This window comes from Macrobrachium nipponense, chromosome 42, assembly GCF_015104395.2.
Source record: "Macrobrachium nipponense isolate FS-2020 chromosome 42, ASM1510439v2, whole genome shotgun sequence".
NCBI lineage: Eukaryota > Metazoa > Arthropoda > Malacostraca > Decapoda > Palaemonidae > Macrobrachium > Macrobrachium nipponense.
Genome location: NC_061103.1, coordinates 11,663,743 through 11,683,428, shown reverse-complemented (window position 1 = coordinate 11,683,428; position 19,686 = coordinate 11,663,743). Strand labels below are relative to the sequence as shown.

General features: G+C 46.0%; 1 long non-coding RNA gene across 1 annotated transcript in view; it reads left to right on the top strand.

The window, feature by feature from the left end:
• LOC135213409 (uncharacterized) overlaps window positions 1-19,686 on the top strand; it is a 124,912-nt gene that overhangs the window by 11,469 nt on the left and 93,757 nt on the right. The window contains exon 2 of the long non-coding RNA XR_010314109.1: window positions 8,161-8,300. This is a non-coding gene — a long non-coding RNA (uncharacterized LOC135213409). The remainder of the gene's footprint in view (window positions 1-8,160; window positions 8,301-19,686) is intronic.

Sequence of the window (19,686 nt, the reverse complement as noted above, 5' to 3'; positions counted from 1 at the left end):
CTCACTCTTTGACGGAAAAGGCTACCCAAGATCTGCTGGTTCAGTCTGCTAGAAAGGCGAGACCAGCTGCCTTCACTGTAAGGAAGGAGTTGCCCTCCTCAAGCGCCCTTTCGAGGGGGTCCGTCTTTCAGATCCTCCGTCAAGAGGTAGGTCCTCTTTCAGGCCCTTTAAGAAGACCAAATAGCAACCGAGTCCTCCAGACATCAGTAGGTGCCAGGCTTCTCAACTTCTCAGAAGCCTGGGCTCAGAGAGGAGTAGACAACTGTTCCCTCTCTATTCTACAAAAGGGATACCTCATCCCCTTCAAGGAAAGACCGCCCTTGACTTCGACGCCGAGAGAACTTTCGGCAAAGTACAAAGACCCTGTTCTGCGACGAACCCTTCTTCTCTTAGTGGATCAGATGTTAGAGAAGGAGGCTATAGAACAAGTACAGGATCCCCACTCCCAAGGCTTCTACAATCGCCTTTTCCTCGTACCGAAAGCTTCGGGGGGGTGGAGACCTGTCCTGGACGTAAGCGCATTGAATCGCTTTGTGGAGAAAAGAAAGTTCTCCATGGAGACGACTTCCTCGGTTCTTGTGGCCCTGCGTCCAGGAGATTGGATGGTGTCCCTGGACCTTCAGGATGCGTACTTCCACGTACCAATTCATCTGTCCTCAAGGAAGTATCTCAGATTTATGATACAAGGGAAGATCTTCCAGTTCAAGGCTTTGTGCTTCGGCCTGTCGACAGCCCCGCAAGTTTTCACGGGGCTCATGAAAAATGTAGCCAGATGGTTACATTTGAAGGGGATGAGGATCTCTCTCTATCTGGACGACTGGCTTATACGAGCCAAGTTGGAATGTCAATGTCTGGAGGACCTCAATACGACTTTGATAATGACCCGATCTCTGGGACTGTTGGTAAACCTCGAGAAGTTCCAGATGATCCCCAGCCAGAACCTTGTCTATCTGGGGATTCGGATGGATTCTTGGGGTTTTCGGGCTTTTCCATTCCAGGAAAGGCTCGATCGGGGCATGGAGAAAGTGAAAGTCTTCTTAGAGAAAGAGCGACGCTCCGCGAGGGAATGGCTGAGTCTGCTGGGGACCCTTTCCTCGCTGGAGCAGTTCTTCTCTCTAGGAAGGCTTCACTTGAGACCCCTACAATTCTACCTCAAAAGGATGTGGGATCAGAAGTCAGAAGACTTGGCGGATTCATTCCCTATCCTGCAGGAAGTAAAGGAACATCTCATTTGGTTGCTAGCTCCTCTCAAGATGAACAGAGGCTTGTCCCTGCTGAAACCGAGCCCGCACCTAGTGTTGTTCTCAGACGCGTCAGTGTCAGGTTGGGAGCAACACTAGGGGCGAAGGAAGTGTCAGGCACCTGGAAGGCGGAACAGGTGACCTGTCACATCAACGCGAAAGAGCTGTTCGCGATCTTTCTGGCTCTCGAGTATTTCAAGTCGGAAGTCAGAGGCATGGTGGTCCAAGTCAATTCGGACAACACCACGGCTCTGGCTTACATCCAAAAACAAGGAGGGACACACTCCTTCTCCCTTTACGAGATTGCAAGAACCCTTCTTATCTGGGCGGAGGAGAGAGAGATCACGCTCTTAACCAGATTCGTCCAGGGAGAAAGGAATGTGAGAGGATAGAGAGTCCCTCTCTTTTGTTTTTTTGTTGGGCCTAAACCCTCCCTACCTGACCAGATCAAAATTTCGATTTTGGAGGGTTTTGTTGGGTTCCTACTGTCCACGTCATGACGTCCTTGGAGGCCTAACTAGCCTACCTGACCGGATCCGTACTGATCTCGGAGGGTTAGGCTAGGTCCCTGCTGGGTATATCCTTTTTCACCTTATTGTCCCCCTTTGCAATTCTTCCAGTGATGCCTCATTATTGTATTATGTTTATTATGTAGTTTTGTTGTGTATTGCCTTGGCCTTGCCTCCTTTAGGGTGCCAGTTGGCCTACCGCCTCCTGTCCCCTTTAGTAGTAGGCTAGTACAGCTTTCCGTAAGGTGGTGATCACTGATCGGTTGCTGTGGCCAAGCGTTCACGACTTGTCCACCCCCCCAGAACCGCCCCCCTTTTGTCCGATGCGGGGAGGGATGGGTTGGAGGGGAGTGGTTACTTGTAATTGGTGTAATCTCCTTATTTATATCTCTGGGCCCACAGGTCCGCTAGTTAGGTGGGGTCTACCATCACACCAGCCAGCAGGCTATGCACCGGATTGTACGTTTTTACTGCTCCGCCGCTCAGTTGTCTTTTCTTCCCTGTTGTCTCCACCTCTGGGGACGGATTTGGGCTCAGAGTTGTGTTTCTAGTCACCTTAGAATCGCTTCTCTCTCTCTCTCTCTCTCTCTCTCTCTCTCTCTCCCCGATGCGTTCAGGTTCAGGCCTAGGTCTTTTACATTTTCCCCTGTTCCGCTCGTATCAGCCCGTCTCCACCGGTGTTACTTTATGATAACGGGATTATGAGACTCCGGAGTAGGCCAAGCCTTTAAGGGATTACACCAGATTTATTAGATGTTATTCATATGTATATTTCGTTAAAAGCACTGTAGGTATATCTCTGGACCCATAGGGTTCCAATGTAGTGTGGTCTACCATCACACTTGCCAGGTAAAAGATACTGGAGTTTATTATACCATGGTTTCCGTCGCTCAGTTTTCCGTCTTCTTTGCTATCGCTGTTCCCCATTTCGGTGGGGACGGTAAGAGGTTCAGATATGCGACTATGTTAATTCGTTGCTTTTCTAATTCAGTACGGTCAGACTCAGGTTTAAGTCTTACCTTCTCCCCGGTTTTGCTCGTATCAGACCCCATACACTGGTTATAGCTTTACCATCCCGAAGACGGACTCTGGAGCAGGCGGAGACACCCAGAGCTTTTTCTTTTATTCATTCAGTGAGTTGAAATCATTCAGTGAGTTAAAGTCATGAACCGATATTTCCTTTAAGATTCGAATATCTGGTTAAAGTGCATGCTCCTGCCGGAGTTAACTCCGGCGCTTTTACATAAAATACTCATTTGACCTTTCAACTTACAGATGGTCCGCTGCCAGGTAGAAGGTTGCTCCGCCACCCTAGTCGAGCCGTACGGGCATGTAGTCTGCAGGTCCCACGTGAACTGCGCCATCCAGCTGGAGGACTACCTGGTCTGGCACCCGGACCCCTGCACTGTTTTACGAGATGGTTGCTATCATCTCTGACGAGTCTGTAAGTAACGTTCTCACCTCGTCATTTCCGTAAAATTTCTGCTATACGTCAACTTTATGAAATTTCTTTGACACGCTATCCCCCAGATGCGATACTGATTCGATTACTTTTTTACAGGCTAGTTTGGCACTCCGGACGGAGACCAAAGCGTCCCTGAAGTCCTGGGTGGGAGGATTCGGCAGGAACGCCAGGGCCGGACAGCCCTACGTGAGAGTCTGTGCTCCCTTCTGTATCCGGGAGCCACGGCTTTGACGGCTGTTCCTGCTTCAGTGGCGGATCCTATCATCGAGGGCATCCAGCTGGAGATGCTACCCCTTCCGGAGGACCAAGAAGGACTGTGTGACCTGGTGGCAGAAGAGGTTGCGGCCATCAGCCTCCACCACGAACCGATGGCCACCGAGGTTCAGGAGGTAGGTAGGGAGGTAAGTGAGGCAGGTAGTCTCCCCTATAGCCCCACTCCTTCTTCTTCCCCTTCCTTCCAGGGCTTCTCTTCTAAGTCCGCCCCCTCTTGGGATAGATTGGCCTTGGTCATTCCCAAAGTTAAGGTTTGGAAGACGAGATCCCTTCCAAAGGGATCCAAACCTGCTCCGGCGGGTTCTGCTAAGTCGTCCTCGGCCCCCAAGCCGTCGACCTCTACTCCCAAGCCTCCCTCTTCCAAGGCTTCTCCCACTCCCAAGACCTCCAGAGCCAAGCCGACGGAGTCCGGTTTTGACCAGGAGGCATTCGCTAATCTTATGATGAACATGAGCGAAGTAGTAGACACCAAGCTTGAGTCGGTGTCCACTCGACTCGCATCGGGCTTGGAGACCTCGGGTCAGTCAGTACTCTGTCCCTGACCCAGAGGATCAGAGCCCAGGAGGAATTGGTGTCTGGAATCCTCCAGTCTGGGACCACGGCACAGACCGTGACAGTACCGGACGCATCAAAGCTGCCGCCATTTGACAACAGTAACCTGTGGCGGTTAGCTTTGCATGCCCTGTATTCGGATGGGAAAGTGACAATTGAAGGTTGCGGAACCCGACCGGTAGAAGACTTAGAGTTCTTCCCGGAGGGCCTCCAGTTTCCATTCCCGGGTTATGCTAGACTTGCAGAAGATGCGCTAGTAATGGTTTACAAGGTCCCGAAAGATATCGTCATCTACCCTAGGGACCAGGCCCAGGCTTCATGGGTCCACACCCTTACAGAATGGGAATGTGTCAATACGAAGTTAACGCCCCATAAAGGTTGCTTCACAATGTTTGTGATCCCGCGAGGAGTTCCGTCTCCTTTCACTTCAAAAGTCGCGGAATTGACTCTACAAGCAGCGGTAGAGGATAAGACCTTACCTCTATTAACCCTTTAACACCGAAGGGGTATGATAAAATTCATCTCCCGCATGCCGGCGGGGTCTCGGAGTGAGCGCCGAAGCGGAAAAAATTTTTTTTTTCAAAAAACACGGCACGCTTAGTTTTCAAGATTGTGTTCATTTTTGGCTCCTTTTTTCGTCATTGCGTGAAGTTTAGTATGCAACCATCAGAAATGAAAAAAAATATCATTATCATATATAAATAATGGGATATATGATAGCGGGAAAACAAATTTTCATAAATAATTGTATTCAAATCGTGCTGTGAGCAAAACGGTTAAAGCTAACGAGTTAATTTTTTTCTGTTGTATTTTACACTAAATTGCAATCATTTTGGTATATAACACATTGTAAAACGATGAATGCAACACAAAGAAAATATTATCACAAAATGATGCATGAATTCGTAACGTGCGGATGTAAAAAAAGCTGTTTTCTAAAATTCACCATAAATCGAAATATTGTGCTAGAGACTTCCCGTTTATTGCAAAATGAAGGTAATTGATTGAATATTACTAGACTGTAAGTGTTGTAGCTTACAATTGCAGTTTTCGACCATTTCGGTCGAGTTAAAGTTGACCGAAGGACGAATTTTTTCTATTTATCGTTATTTATATGAGTGGTCCTTGGACACAAAATCATTCAAGGGGATTTGCCTACAAATTCCGGGCCTTCAGGTAGACCTGTTCACCACGGAGTCCAACCACAAATTTCCGTGTTATGTGGCTCCCAATTTGGATCTCTGGCCCACACCACAGATGCGATGTCCATAGACTGGAACAATTGGCAGAAGATTTATCTATTTCCGCCAATAAACCTCTTGATGAAAGTTCTACACAAACTCAGATCTTTCAAAGGACAGATAGCACTGGTAGCACCCAACTGGCCGAAGAGCAATTGGTTTCCTCTTCTACTAGAGTTGAAACTCCGTCCCAGACGGATTCCCAACCCAAAGCTGACTTAGGTGGTACAAACTCGGACTGTGCCAGCTTCCTCAAGAATTCTGAATGCCCTAACTTTATGGACTTCATGAACTTTGTGGCACAGAAGGATGCTAGTATTGACCCACTAAACATCCTGTTCGTGGAGTCAGACAAAAGAGAATCAACACTAAGACAGTATGATTCAGCAGTAAAGAAGTTGGCCATCTTTCTAAAAGAATCAGATGTTCAGACAATGACTACGAATCTGACAATTTTATTTTTTAGAACTCTGTTCGAAAAAGGCCTAGCTGCTAGTACCATTACTACGACTAAATCTGCCTTGAGGAAGATATTTCAGTTTGGCTTTAATATTGATTTAACAGATTCATATTTCTCGTCTATCCCTCGAGCATGTGCTCGTCTGAGACCTGTAGACCGTTCTCACACGGTCTCCTGGTTTTTAAATGACGTACTCAGGTTGGCTTCAGATACTGATAATGAATCATGCTCAAATATAACCCTTCTCAGGAAAACAATTGTTTTTAATGAGTCTGGCCTCAGGTGCCAGAATATCTGAACTGTCGGCTCTCTCTAGAGAACCAAATCATATTGATTTCCTCCCGTCAGGAGAAGTTCTGCTCTCTCTAGATCAGAAATTCTTAGCAAAGAATGAAGACCCACAGAACAGATGGTCTCCGTGGAAGATTGTCCCTCTTCCACAGGACCCATCATTATGTCCTATTATTACATTAAAATCTTATCTGGGCAGAACTTCTAAAAGGTCTTCAGGTCCTCTTTTTATTAGAGAGAATGGTGGAACCATTTCCTTGAAGGCCATCAGACAACAAATTCTTTATTTCATTAAACAAGCCAATCCGGATTTAGTTCCTCATGTCCATGATATCCGAACAGTGGCTACCTCAGTTAATTATTTTCATCATATGAACTTCGATGATCTTAAAAAATATACGGGTTGGAGATCTCCGACAGTATTTAAACGCCACTATCATTATCATTGTTTGTGGTATTAATTACCTTTTGGTACTCCCTCTCACCTACCTGCCTCGCTTGTAATCCCTGCCTTTTTGCCTTTTGTTCCGGACTGGACTGGTGATGGTATGAATTTGGTCATATTAGATGTTATTTACCAATTGTATTTTGCTATCCTTAACTTGGATTATTAAAACAATAATTATAAGGAATTTTTATTTTACCTTTCACATAAAGTTTTTTGTTTAAATTCTATTTCCAAGCTTGTATGGCCAATTCTGTTACTATTTCACTGGGCGACACAGGTTAAGCCCAGAAAAGGTATTTTGACAAAGAAAAAATCTATTTCTGGGGGAAGACCTGTGTCGCCCAGTGAACCCATCCCTCTCTTTTTCATTTCCCCACCCTTTAGCAGGCCCAAGCTTGGGTGCGTATTTCAGGAATGGCGATTCTTGGCAGAGGCAGTAGTAGTAGCGAGCGGAAGGTAGCCATTGTAACGGCACCTCTGCAGAGGGGGATTTTAAGAGAGGAGAGATCTATTTGGTGAAGTATCTGTGATAGTGGCGTCCACTTGCCCCTGATGCTATACCGACACCCTTTGAGGGTGAGTGAGCCAGAGGTAGTAACTCTGGCATTCCATATGGCTTTTTCTCTGGTATATTTAGCATTTATTTATACCTAGAAATGAGTGCTATTGGAACATTTCACTGGGCGACACAGGTCTTCCCCCAGAAATATATTTTTCCTTTGTCAAAATCCCTTTCGTACATGTAAAGTGAATGTTATGTATACTGTAACTTAATGGACCACATTATAAGGACATTTTCTTACAAGAGAATATAAGATAATTAACATAAATGGTCAGTTAGGTATGGTCAACAGAGCTCAACTATTTTTAACCATATAAATATGTAACCATAACCACAAAATAAACTGGAATTTGTTACATATTATTTATAACAGCAAATGTCAGTACAAAAGCCAGATGATAGAGTCAGCCTTGATTAAACAGACAGGTAATGAACATCTCAAAGGGCACCTGGGATTCAGATATAGATAAAATCTTCCTTCAACCAAAGAGAAATTATCAGGGGGTGACCTAGTCAAACAGCTTACCTGGGGATGGATCTCTTGTTATAAATACATACCACCTTTTCTGTAACTTTTCTCATTCATTACCTTCCTGAAGAGATAGACAACTTTCTATATTATGGCATTTTTATGGGCTCCTTTTATTAGATATAGGCTACATATAAATATGCAACAGTCAGATGATCATCAAGTTTGTTACAGTTTCATCACACACCACTTGACACTAACAAACTTCTATGTCAGTACAATATCCGTTGAATTATGTGATGCATTCAAAATAAATATAAGATTTAAGGTCTAAAATACTCTTCATTAATAGGGGATGATACAATACTTCTGTGATTATGATGCTTAATGTTTTACATGCAATTTAAGTACTAGTAGGTCTTTAGTGTATGCAAATAATAGTTTATGCTTGCTCACAAATACAGTACATATAGAAGGAAAGTGAACAATGAGTTATGATAGAAATGGAAAAACTTTGCTAAATATGGATTCACATACAATGAAACCAAAACTACTGAGAAAAATCTTGTACAAAAAGTATTTTTTATTTACTTTTTTAAATAGTTTCATAAATTGTAATGTCTCTTAAAATATTTGTATTTCTTAACAGACAAATGTTTCTCGTGTTCTTTGGATCTACAATGCCATCAAACAGTATTTCCATGAGGGGGAACTGCAACGAGTCACTGAGAAAGAAATGCGAAAATTGAAGCATTTGGAGCTTGAAGTGGATTTTTGTGATTATAACAGGTATGTAATGAAATTGATACATGTCATCTCTTGAATTTATTTGTAAGAACCCATGCTAATGTATGTGAACAGATTCAGTCACTCCAACATGAAAATCATCATAAGGAGAAAATTCCTACTGCACATGCATTTATGCTCTCACTGATGAATCACTGATGAAGCAGCTAGAAAAGAGAAAAGAAAACTTGTTGCTTGAGCTGCCAGCCTGCTTTTCAAGTGACATTATCCTTCTTTTCTTCTGTCTGTGAATTCTTCAGTTGTTCATTGTTTAAGGAGCATGCATGAGACTCACCAACTGCTAATGATAAATTTTTCCAGGCTCATGAGCTGTGCCCTGATTGAAGTAGGTACTCAGTGAGCAGTACATGTTTCCCTTCTCTTGAAGCTTCTTTTGGGAGGCAACAGTCATACTACATTGTACCAAACATGAGTTTGGTACATTGAGTTTGTTCTTAACTGAGTACAAACCTTTGCCTTTTATATGAGGAGTGTAAATCAGTTGTTGAAAACTTGCTAACAAGGTAGTTAACCAAGTGGTTAACAGGTGGAGTTAGGGGTTCACCGACCATCGCCGTTGCTCTCCTCTCGGCTGCAGTGGTAGACAGATGTGCTGCACTTTTCGGTCCTGCTTGGTGATTTAGAGTTTGGATTTAGTGGATGAATATTTGATTGTTACTATTCTATTATGTCAGGGGTTTTTAACCTTTTGATGACTCCTGACCACCAGTGAATTGCCTGATATGATTCCATACCCCCTTTGCCTAAGTCCACTAAGTCCTATTTGTTGACAATATAACTTATTGTACTACAGTGGTACCTCGAGATACGAAATTAATCCGTTCCGAGGCGGCTTTCGTATCATGAGCTTTTCATATCTTGAACCTTGTTTTACATGTAAAATGGCTAATCCGTTCCAAGCCCTACAAAAACACCCCAGTAAATTTTATAATAAAGCTAAATTGACCAATAAACAATGAAATACTACAATTTGGACCATTCAGTACCTAACTTAATACGTACTAGTACTAATATGTACGTACCTGTAAATAAAGTGTATTAGTGTACATGGTATACAAGAAATACTGTGCATACATACGTACGTTGTTAGTAAAATGTGGAACCTTACCTTTCGAGTGAGGCTATCTCCGAAAGTGGCGACAGAGGAGGAGGACAAACGGCAGAAAACTTCTTATAGTATGTACACTTAACTTTACAAAACACATTAACAAAACTGTAACACTTTACAAAAAACTTAAAATTAAATTTTTTCTGGGATTGACCTGTGTCGCCCAGTGAAATGTACCTATAGCACTCATTTCTAGGTATAAATAAATGTTAAATATACCAGAGAAAAAAACAAATGGAATGCCAGAGTTATTACCTCTGGATCGATCACCCCAAAGGGTGTTGGTATAGCAACAGGGGCGAGTGGAAGCCACTTATCACAGATACTTTACTCAATATCTTTCTCCTCTCTCAAAATCCCCCGCCAGAGAGGTGTCGTTACAACGACCACCTTCCGCTCGCCACCGCTACCTCTGCCAAGAAATGTCATTCCTTCTTAGCACTCGCTATGCGAACAGCTTTATTTTTCGCTGTGATCCTTTTCAATATTTTGGTTAAATAATTGTGTTAATATGTCTTCTGATCTTCAAGAAGCATCTTCATCTAAGTTGAGTATAATTTTATTGACTTTGAACGTGAGTATTCATCCAGACGAGAAGCGTCTTCTAGGATTGAAGCGCCAGACAAGCGCGAGCAAGCCAAGCGCGAGGCGCGAGGATTCAGCCAGGCGCGAGGCGCCAGACAAGCGTCATCCAAGCAGGGATGAAGCGCCAGAGAGGCGCGAGGCGCCAGCCAGGCGCGAGGAGTCAGTCAGGCGCGAGGCGCCAGCCAAGCGCAAGGAGCCAACCAGGCGCGAGACGTCTGCTTTGATTCATAGGGGCTCCGTACACGCTCTTAGCCCCTCTCCAATTAGGAGTTTGTCTCCCGCAGAGAGAGAGATTGGGGAGGAATACCCAGACTTTAAGTTGGATTCTCCTTCTGATCCTTTCATGGAAGAGGACTCAGACGAGGCTCACGGCAGAGAAGGGCTGTCTAACTACAAGTTTTTGACAGCTCTTCTTCTTCAGGAATACGGAGATTCCTTGACCCCTGCTGCTCCTCCTTCTCCACGCTCTCTTTTTTCATGCACCAAGACGCCAAAGTCTTCGTCTTTTCTGAAGATGAGGCCGACGATATCAATGAAGAGAGCTCTTCAGTCTCTGGATAGCTGGATGCTAACCAAGAAGGAGTTGGTTAGAACTGTTTTCTGCATGCCTCCCGCTAGACTTACGGGCAAGAGAGGTATTTGGTACCAGACTGGGGAGAATATGGGTCTCTCTCTCCCAGCTTCGGCTGAAGCTGACTTTTCCAGTCTGGTAGACGCATCCAGGAGACATAGCCTACATATTGCACGAGTGACTTGGGGTCTTTCGGAGCTGGATCATCTCCTCAAGAGACTCTTCCATGTTTTGGAAGTGTTCAACTTCCTGGATTGGTCCCTTGGGGTGATGGCCAAGAAGGCCCATGCCTCGGAAGGCCTCGACCCTGACGTACTCCTCTCGATCTTGTCGTGTATAGACAAGGCGGTACAGGACGGCTCAGGGGAAGTCTCTTCCTTATTTGGAGCCGGACTCTTGAAGAAGAGGTCTGTTTTTAGCGCTTTTCTGACAAAAGCAGTATCTCATTCTCAAAGGGCAGCATTGTTATTCGCTCCCAGGTCTGACTTTCTGTTCCCTGCACAGTTGGTGAGGGATATTTCCCGTTTGCTGACGGAGAAAGCGACACAGGATCTTCTCCTTCAGTCGTCCAGGAAGAAGAGACCAGTGGTGGTGGGAGAGAAGAAAGGTGCTAATACGCCTCTGCAGCCCTTTCGAGGAGGTCCTCCCTCTAGAGCTCCCTCAAAAAGGAAAGCGACTGAAAGGAGAGGTAGAGCTTCTTTCCATCCCTTTAAAAGGGGAAAGTGAAGTTGCGTTCCTCCAAACACCAGTAGGTGCCAGGCTCCGGGGATTTGCGGAAGCCTGGGCACTCATCGATACAGACGCTTGGTCAATGTCTGTATTACAGAAGGGATACCTCATACCCTTCCTGGACAATCCTCCCATGACTTCAACTCCGCGGGAATTGTCCGCCAATTACAAGGACCCTGTGCTGAAAGATACTCTTCAACGAATGGTGGATCAGATGTGGGACAAGAGAGCGATAGAACTAGTGCTGGATCAAAACTCCCCAGGGTTTTACAATCGCCTTTTCTTGGTTGCGAAAGCCTCGGGGGGCTGGAGACCAGTTCTAGACGTCAGCGCTCTGAACAAATTTGTTCAGAAACAGAAGTTCTCCATGGAGACTTCTGCATCAGTCCTTGCGGCTCTTCGCCAAGGGGATTGGATGGTTTCTCTGGATCTCCAAGATGCCTATTTTCACGTCCCGATTCATCCTTCGTCGAAGAAGTACCTCCGTTTCATGACGGGGGGAGGGATCTTCCAATTCAGGGCCTTGTGTTTCGGCCTTTCCACTGCTCCTCAGGTCTTCACAAGCCTGATGAAAAATGTGGCGAGATGGCTTCACCTGAAAGGTACCAGTATCTCTCTGTACCTAGACGACTGGCTCATCAGAGCAAAATCAGAGAGACAGTGTTTGGAGGACCTTTCTTTGACCCTAAACCTGATCAAGACCTTAGGATTACTCGTGAACCTCGAGAAGTCCCATCTGATCCCCAGCCAGAACTTGGTCTATCTGGGGATTCAGATGGATTCTCGGGGTTTTCGAGTATTTCCTTCTCAAGAGAGACTAATGAGAGGCTTAGAGAAAGTCTCTCTCTTCTTAGGGAAAAACGTACTTCGGCGAGGGAATGGTTGAGCCTTTTAGGGACCCTTTCCTCGCTCGAACAGTTCTTTCGTCTAGGAAGACTTCATCTCCGTCCTCTTCAGTTCTTCCTCAGAAGATCGTGGAACATGAAGACAGGACTCCTTTCGGACAGTTTTCCCATTCCAGTAATGATGAGACGTCACTTTGAATGGTGGTTGCCCCCGCTGAAGGAGAACAAGGGTACTTCCCTAGAGACTCAGAACCCGAGCCTTGTATTGTTTTCCGACGCGTCGGAAAAAGGTTGGGGAGCAACCTTGGGAAAGTGAGAGGTGTCAGGCACCTGGAATGCAATTCAGGTGTCCTGGCACATAAATTGCAAAGAACTGTTTGCCGTACACCTGGCCCTAAAGAGCTTCGAGCCTTTAGTGACGAACAAGGTAGTCCAAGTGAATGCGGACAACACAACCGCCCTTGCCTACATTCGAAAGCAAGGAGGGACACACTCGTATGCCCTGTACGAACTCGCAAGAGACCTTCTTTTGTGGACATCCCAGAGGAACATCTCCCTCTTGACGAGGTTTGTTCAAGGAGTAAGGAACGTGAGGGCAGACAGGCTGAGCAGGAGGAACCAGGTCCTTCACACCGAATGGACCCTCCACTCAGAAGTTTGTCGGAGTCTCTGGTCTCTTTGGGGGACTCCTCATGTGGACCTCTTTGCCACGTTCCTCTCAAAAAGACGAAGTCTTTTGCTTAGTAGTAGAAGACCCCAGAGCTCTAACAGTAGACGCCTTCCTTCTAGATTGGTCTCGTGTAGATGTATACACATTTCCCCCATTCAAGATTCTGGGACAAGTGCTCAGGAAGTTTGTGATCTCGAAGGGGACGAAAATGACCCTGATAGCCCCCTTTTGGCCAGCTCAAGAGTGGTTCACGGAGGTACTGGAGTGGATGGTAGACTTCCCCAGATCCCTCCCACAAAGGATGGATCTTCTCAGACAACCACACTTCGAGAGGTTTCATCAAAACCTCCCCGCTCTTGCTCTGACTGCCTTTCGACTATCGAAAGACTTGTCAGAGTGAGAGGCTTTTCTCGCAAGGCTGCAAGCGCGATCGCTAGAGCCCGGAGAACTTCCACTATGCGAGTTTACCAGTCTAAGTGGGAAGTATTTAGAAGGTGGTGCAAGTCGAAGAAGTTGTCCTCCTCCAGTACCTCTGTAACAGAAATCGCCGATTTTCTGTTGTTCCTGAGAGAGGAATCTCGTCTCTCCGTAGCCACTATAAAGGGCTACAAGAGTATGCTTTCGGCCGTCTTTAGAAATAGAGGCCTAGATCTGGCAAATAATAGAGATCTACACGATCTTGTTAGATCCTTTGAGACCATGAAGTCTAAGAATACATCTCCCCCAAACTGGAACCTCGACGGAAGTTCTTGTCCTCGGGAAGATTCGAACCTCTGCATATGGCCTCGTTTCGTGACCTAACGAGAAAATGTTTGTTTTTGTCACTGGCGACAGCCAAGAGAGTTAGTGAGCTGCACACCCTTGATGATAAAGTGGGATTCAAACTAGACTCAGCCATCTGTTCATTCAAAGCTTTATTTCTGGCGAAGAAGGAAAATCCGAATCCCTGGCCGAGAAACTTCGAAGTTAAAGGCTTATCGGGTCTCGCCGGCAGGGAAGCTGAGAGGTCTCTTTGCCCAGTAAGAGCTCTAAAGTTCTACATGCAGAGGAAGAAACAGTTGGGAGGTTCTAGACAAGGTCTCTGGTGCTCGGTGAAGGACCCTTCAAGACCTGTCCAAAAATGCGTTAGCCTTTTTTGTTAGGAACGTCATTACCGACGCTCATAAGGTCTGCACGGACGACTCTTTGAAACTCCTGAGAGTAAGAGCTCATGAGGTGAGAGCAGTAGCTATGTCTCTCTCTTTTCAAAGAAATATGTCACTAAAGAATATCTTGGAAGCGACATATTGGAGGTGTAACTCAGTGTTTGCTTCTCACTATTTAAAGGACGTTCGTGTAACCTACGAGAAATGTTTTTCTCTAGGTCCTTTCATGTCTGCGGACACAATCCTGGGTACAGGAGCTAACACTAATCCTTAAAATGATGCATAAGTCTACTAGATATGTTCTAGACTTTCTGCTGAACAAGTGCAGATGTCGCTCTGGCGGCCAGTCACTTTCGTTCAGTAAGGAACTCTTGTGATATCTTTTTAGATGAGTATCATTAATTTTTTTTTGAAAATTATGTGTGCGTGTGTAATTTGGTTTTGAGTTATGGTTGTTGTGAAGAGTTTGGGGATAACTCGGAACAATTATTAATACTAACATGGTGGTTAGGATCAGGTGGTCGGGATTGGTTGTGTGCTCCTTCATAAGGTGTATTGTCATATAAGTGGATCAGCACCCATTGACAAAGTCCTTTCAGGCTCTGCCAAGTAAGTGGATAAGACCCCTTCGGCAGACCCACAAGAACTCTTGGCCATAGATCACATATCTCGCTAAAGTTTCTTGAGGTGATGCAGACTCCTGGGCGACAGCCACAAAGTCTACCACCTATCAGGTAGGAACCATGGTTTTTTGTACCTACAACATATGTTGTTTACCTGTCTATTCCATAAGTAGCTGTCTCTTACCCTCCACCGAAGGGTGCCAATCAGCTATGTATATATCTGACAGGTAAGTTGATTGTATGAAAATGATATTGTTATGATACAATAAAGTTTCATACATACTTACCTGGCAGATATATACGATTAGGGCCCACCCAGCCTCCCCGCAAGGAGACAGGTGGAAGAGAGAAAATCTGATAGAAAATGGGAATGGTTCCTAGTCCTGCCACCCAGGGCAGGGCGGTAGATCACCTGACCTACCTGTAGCAAGTGGCGCGAAATTTGAATTTCTGTCGGGGACGACGGAGTCTTAGCTATGTATATATCTGCCAGGTAAGTATGTATGGAACTTTATTGTATCATAACAATATCATTTTTATTTCATCTTAATGTGTGAGTAGTGTGTTGGAAGCGAGCTAGGCTAGCTAGCTTAGTACTTCGCCAGTTATTATTTTGGAGGTAAAGGAAAGCCCTCTTCCATCCGATATGCTCATGCATGTTGTGTATGTGGTAATTTTTGTATTATCTTGTTTTAATATTATATTGGTATACTAAATTTATTATGATGAGGTTAGTTTGGAAGTCCCACACGATTTACCTACCCTAGTGTACCTGACCAGATTGATGAGATTTTTGGAGGGTAGGCTAGGAGTTTGAGAGTGCTACTCGCTACCCATAGTTGGTACTAGTCCTGGCTACCTGACCAGACCGATATTTGGTTTTGGAGGGTGTTCCATCACTAGAGAGTTCCTCTCTCTTTACGTAAATGTAGGTACGTACTAGACGTGTCTAATCTGACCAGGTCGATACGTTTGATTTTGGAGGGTTAGGTTAGGCTCTAGAGTTTCCTCTTTCGTAACGTACTAGTATGTGCTATCCTAGCCTACCTGACCAGATCGGTGTATCCGATTGTGGAAGGTTAGGCTAGGCTCGCAGATGGGCTTGCCCCCTTTTTTCGTTGGTACTTCCAATACTTCTTTATCGATAATATTTTTGCAAGTATAGCCTTGGCCGTTACTGCCTTTAGGGTGTCAGTTGGCATGCCGCCTTCTATCCCTATAGTTGTAGGCTACTTCACGGCTTCTCAGAGGGTGGTAATCACCTGACCGGTTGCTGTTGCCAGGCAATTACAAGTCTTCCTTTCTCCTCCGAGCTTTTCCCTTCCGTTCCGGCGGTGCTTAGTTAGCTCGCTGACCTAGTAATTCTACCAGTGAACAGCAGCTGGAGCGTCTAGCACCGTTTCGGGGGATTAGTCAGAGGAGATTAAGGATTAGTAGATTACGTATTCTCTGTTGGTATGTCTCCGAACCTGTGTTTATTCTGGTGAGGTGTGGTCTACCATCACTTCCGCCAGTATTTTATACGCTGGAGCACTATGTACCGCTGTTTCCGCCACTCGGTATTCCGTATTTCTCTGTGGTTATTGCTGTTCCCCACTCCGGTGGAGGCGGACTAGGCTTAGGCAATGCGTTTCCAATGGACTTGGAATTGTTATCCTACTCCGGTGTGATCAGATTCAGGCCTAGGTTTTACCTTGTTTCCCTGTTCTGTTCGTATCAGGCCAACTCCGCCGGTCCTACTATTGCGATAACGAGATTATGGATTCCGGAGCAGGCAGAGACAATCAGAGCTTTTACGTTATGTAAAATTATTAGTTGATGTTTACCTTTAGTGAGTTTTAGTAGAACTAGTCCAAGTGTAAACATACTGCTGGAATTAACTCCGGCGGAACTATTTGAAGATATTCATATATCAATTCTAACATACAGATGTGCGCTGTCAGGAGTTAGGGTGCACAGCTGTCCTCCAACAACCGTGTGGTCATGAGGTCTGTCGGTCTCATGCCAGTTGTGCTGTGCAGATCGATAACTTATTGGTATGGTACCCAGACGGCTGTGAAGTTTGCTACTCATTGTTTGAGTTTGTGACTGATGAGTCGGTAGGTACCATTCTCATCTTGGTAATGTTCTCTATTTTGTATGACATACCCTTACATTATATATCTGAAAATATGACACATTCGCCTCTAGAGGATCTGATTTCGTCCTCTCTTACAGACTCCTCTGGCACTCAAAACCTCCTTGTTGACGACCCTAAGGACCTGGGTTGGAGGTTTTGGCAGGAATGTCGTGGCCGGATGGCCTTATGTACTGTCGGAAGAGCTTTGTTCGATACTGTATCCGAACGCAAGGACTTCTTCGGCAGTGGATAGGGAGGTGGCGGCCCATATCATCGCCAAGATTCGGTTGGAAACCCAGGCCCCTCTGGAAGACCAAGACGTCTTGTGCGAGGAGGTGGTGGAAGAGGTGGTGGCCATCAATATCCATCTTGAACCGATGACCGTCGACGCGCAGGAAGAAGGTAGGGAAGTAAGTGAGGCAGGTAGCTGTAGTTCTAGATCTGTAAAAAAGAAATCTTTTTCATTCAGTCCTACTCCGTCTTCTTCCTCTTCTTTCCAGGGCTTTTCAAAGTCCAGGAACCTTGGGGACAGGTCTAGTCCCGTGATCCCCAAGGTAAAAGCCCTGAAGAAGAAGACTCTGCCTAGGACTAACAGTCCTATTCCAGCTAGTTCCGTCAGGTCGTCATTGGCTCCTACACCTATGACTTCCTCGGCTAAAGCTACTCCCCCGCATAAGGGGTCGAGAGCTAAGGTATCTAAAGCCAGATCTACGGAGTCCGGCTTTGATCCTGATGCCTTCGCTAATCTTCTCATGGAGAAGATGGGCAGTATCATGGACTCGAGGTTACAGTCGACGTCTTCTCAGCTCGCTTTGAGCTTGGAGACATCGGGTCAGTCCATCCTGTCTCTGGCTCAGAGGCTACAGGTCCAGGAGAGCTTGCTGGCCGGACTTACACAGTCCGGAGGCACACAGCAGTCCTTCATTGTGCCAGACGCCTCTAAGCTTCCGCCATTTGAGAACAGCAACCCATGGCGGTTGGCTCTGCATGCCCCCTTTTCGTGGAAGATTACGAGTTCTTCCCGGCGGACCTCCAATTTCCCTTCCCAGGCTTTGCTCGGTTAGCTGAGGAAGCATTAGTCAAGGTAGACAGGGTCCCAAAGGAAACAGTAATTTATCCTAGGGACCAGGCACAATCGGCATGGGTCCTCACCCTTTCAGAATGGGAGTGCGTCAACACTAGACTGACGCCACACAAGGGCTGCTACACCATGTTCGTGGTGAGGGATAACATCCCAACCCCTTGCACGTCTAAGATCATAGAGTTAACTCTGCAGGATGGAATGGAGGAGAAGCCGATGCCTCAGCTTCGAGAGACAGAGCCTACCTCTCTGCTCTTTCCCGGAGATCTGGAGTGCTGGCTGGGCGCTCCAGAAATGTTCACAGTGGGCAAACTCGATCCGGAGTGTGCTTCCACTCAATTTAGTGAAAGATTACCCAGAATCCCGGAGGCCATGGTAAAGGTAGAATTTGAATCCAGGTGCAGACTGAGTAGGTCGATCAACTCTGTTACTACATAGGAGTTGATGGCGTCTGTCTACTCTGAGGAACCTCTATTCCGGGTTCTTACAAAGTCACCCTTACAGACCTTTCAGAGTGACCTTTATGACTGTGGTTGCTAGGCGGAACTGCAGGAAGCATGTCCTTGCCGATGCTTCCATTAGACACAAGCCTAATAAGCTCATTAAAGTGGTAATCTGGGGTCCTAACCTTTTTCCTGAAGACGTAGTTAATAGCGTCATCAGTGAGGCTGCTAGGGCTAATCACAGAACCTTCGTGTCCGCTGGGGTCTTCCTTCAAGAAGGAAGTTTTATGAGACCTCCGGACAGCAGCCAAAAGGGAGGAAGAGGGTCAGGAAGTATCAGTCTTTCCAGGCTCCTCAGACATAGACGGTGATTCAGGCAGTCCCCGTCTCCCAGATTGGCCAACCTTCGACCTCTAAAGCACGACCACAGCAACAATTGGTGTTGCTGCAAAGTCAACCAACTCAACAGTCCTCGAGTTCGGCTGCTTTCGTGACGTCCCCAGCCTTCAACGCTTCGTTTGATGCGCAAGGGGCGTTTTAAAGCTATAACAGGCACGCAAGGGGTAGCAGAGCAGGAGGAGCTTACCGGCACAGAGCTGGTTCCAGAGCTCTCTCCAGAGGCAGAGGTTTCAGAGGAGGCAGAGGAAGTAAGACCTCACCCAATCATTGAACCTCTCCAGGTAGGCGGGAGACTGTACCTCTCCCGGGACCATTGGACCTTCAGTACGTGGGCCCACAGTATCGTATCAAAAGGTCTGGGGTGGAGAGGGATAAAAGGGCCTCCTCCACCAGACAGTTTCCACCAAATTCAAACGACAGACCTTCTAAACTATGCCAAAGACCTTCTTCAAAAGAGGGCAATAGAGAGAGTCAGACACCTGAAATTTCAGGGACGTTTGTTCAGCGTGCCAAAGAAGGACACGGACAAATGAAGAGTGATTCTGGACTTGTCCCGTCTCAACTCACACATTCAATGCGACAAGTTCCGCATGCTAACCGTCTCGCAGGTGCGGACCTTACTTCCCCGTGGGGTCGTCACCACCTCTATCGATCTTACAGATGCTTATTATCACATCGATAGCGAGAAACTTTTCTCCCTACCTAGGCTTCAAACTAGGAAGACAGGCTTACTCGTTCAGAGTCATGCCATTCGGGCTCAATATAGCGCCCAGAATATTCACCAAACTAGGAGAGACAGTAATTCAGGAACTAAGAGCTCAGGGGGTTACACTAGTAGCTTACCTAGACGACTGGCTCATTTGGGCACCCAACGACAAAGAATGTCGCAGTGCAACAGCCAAAGTAATAAAATTTCTAGAGTATCTGGGATTCCAGATAAACAAGGAAAAGTCCCGTCTCATTCCGGCGTCTCGCTTTCAATGGTTAGGCTTTCAATGGGATCTAACCGCACACAAACTATCTCTTCCACCAACCAAGTGCAAAGAGATA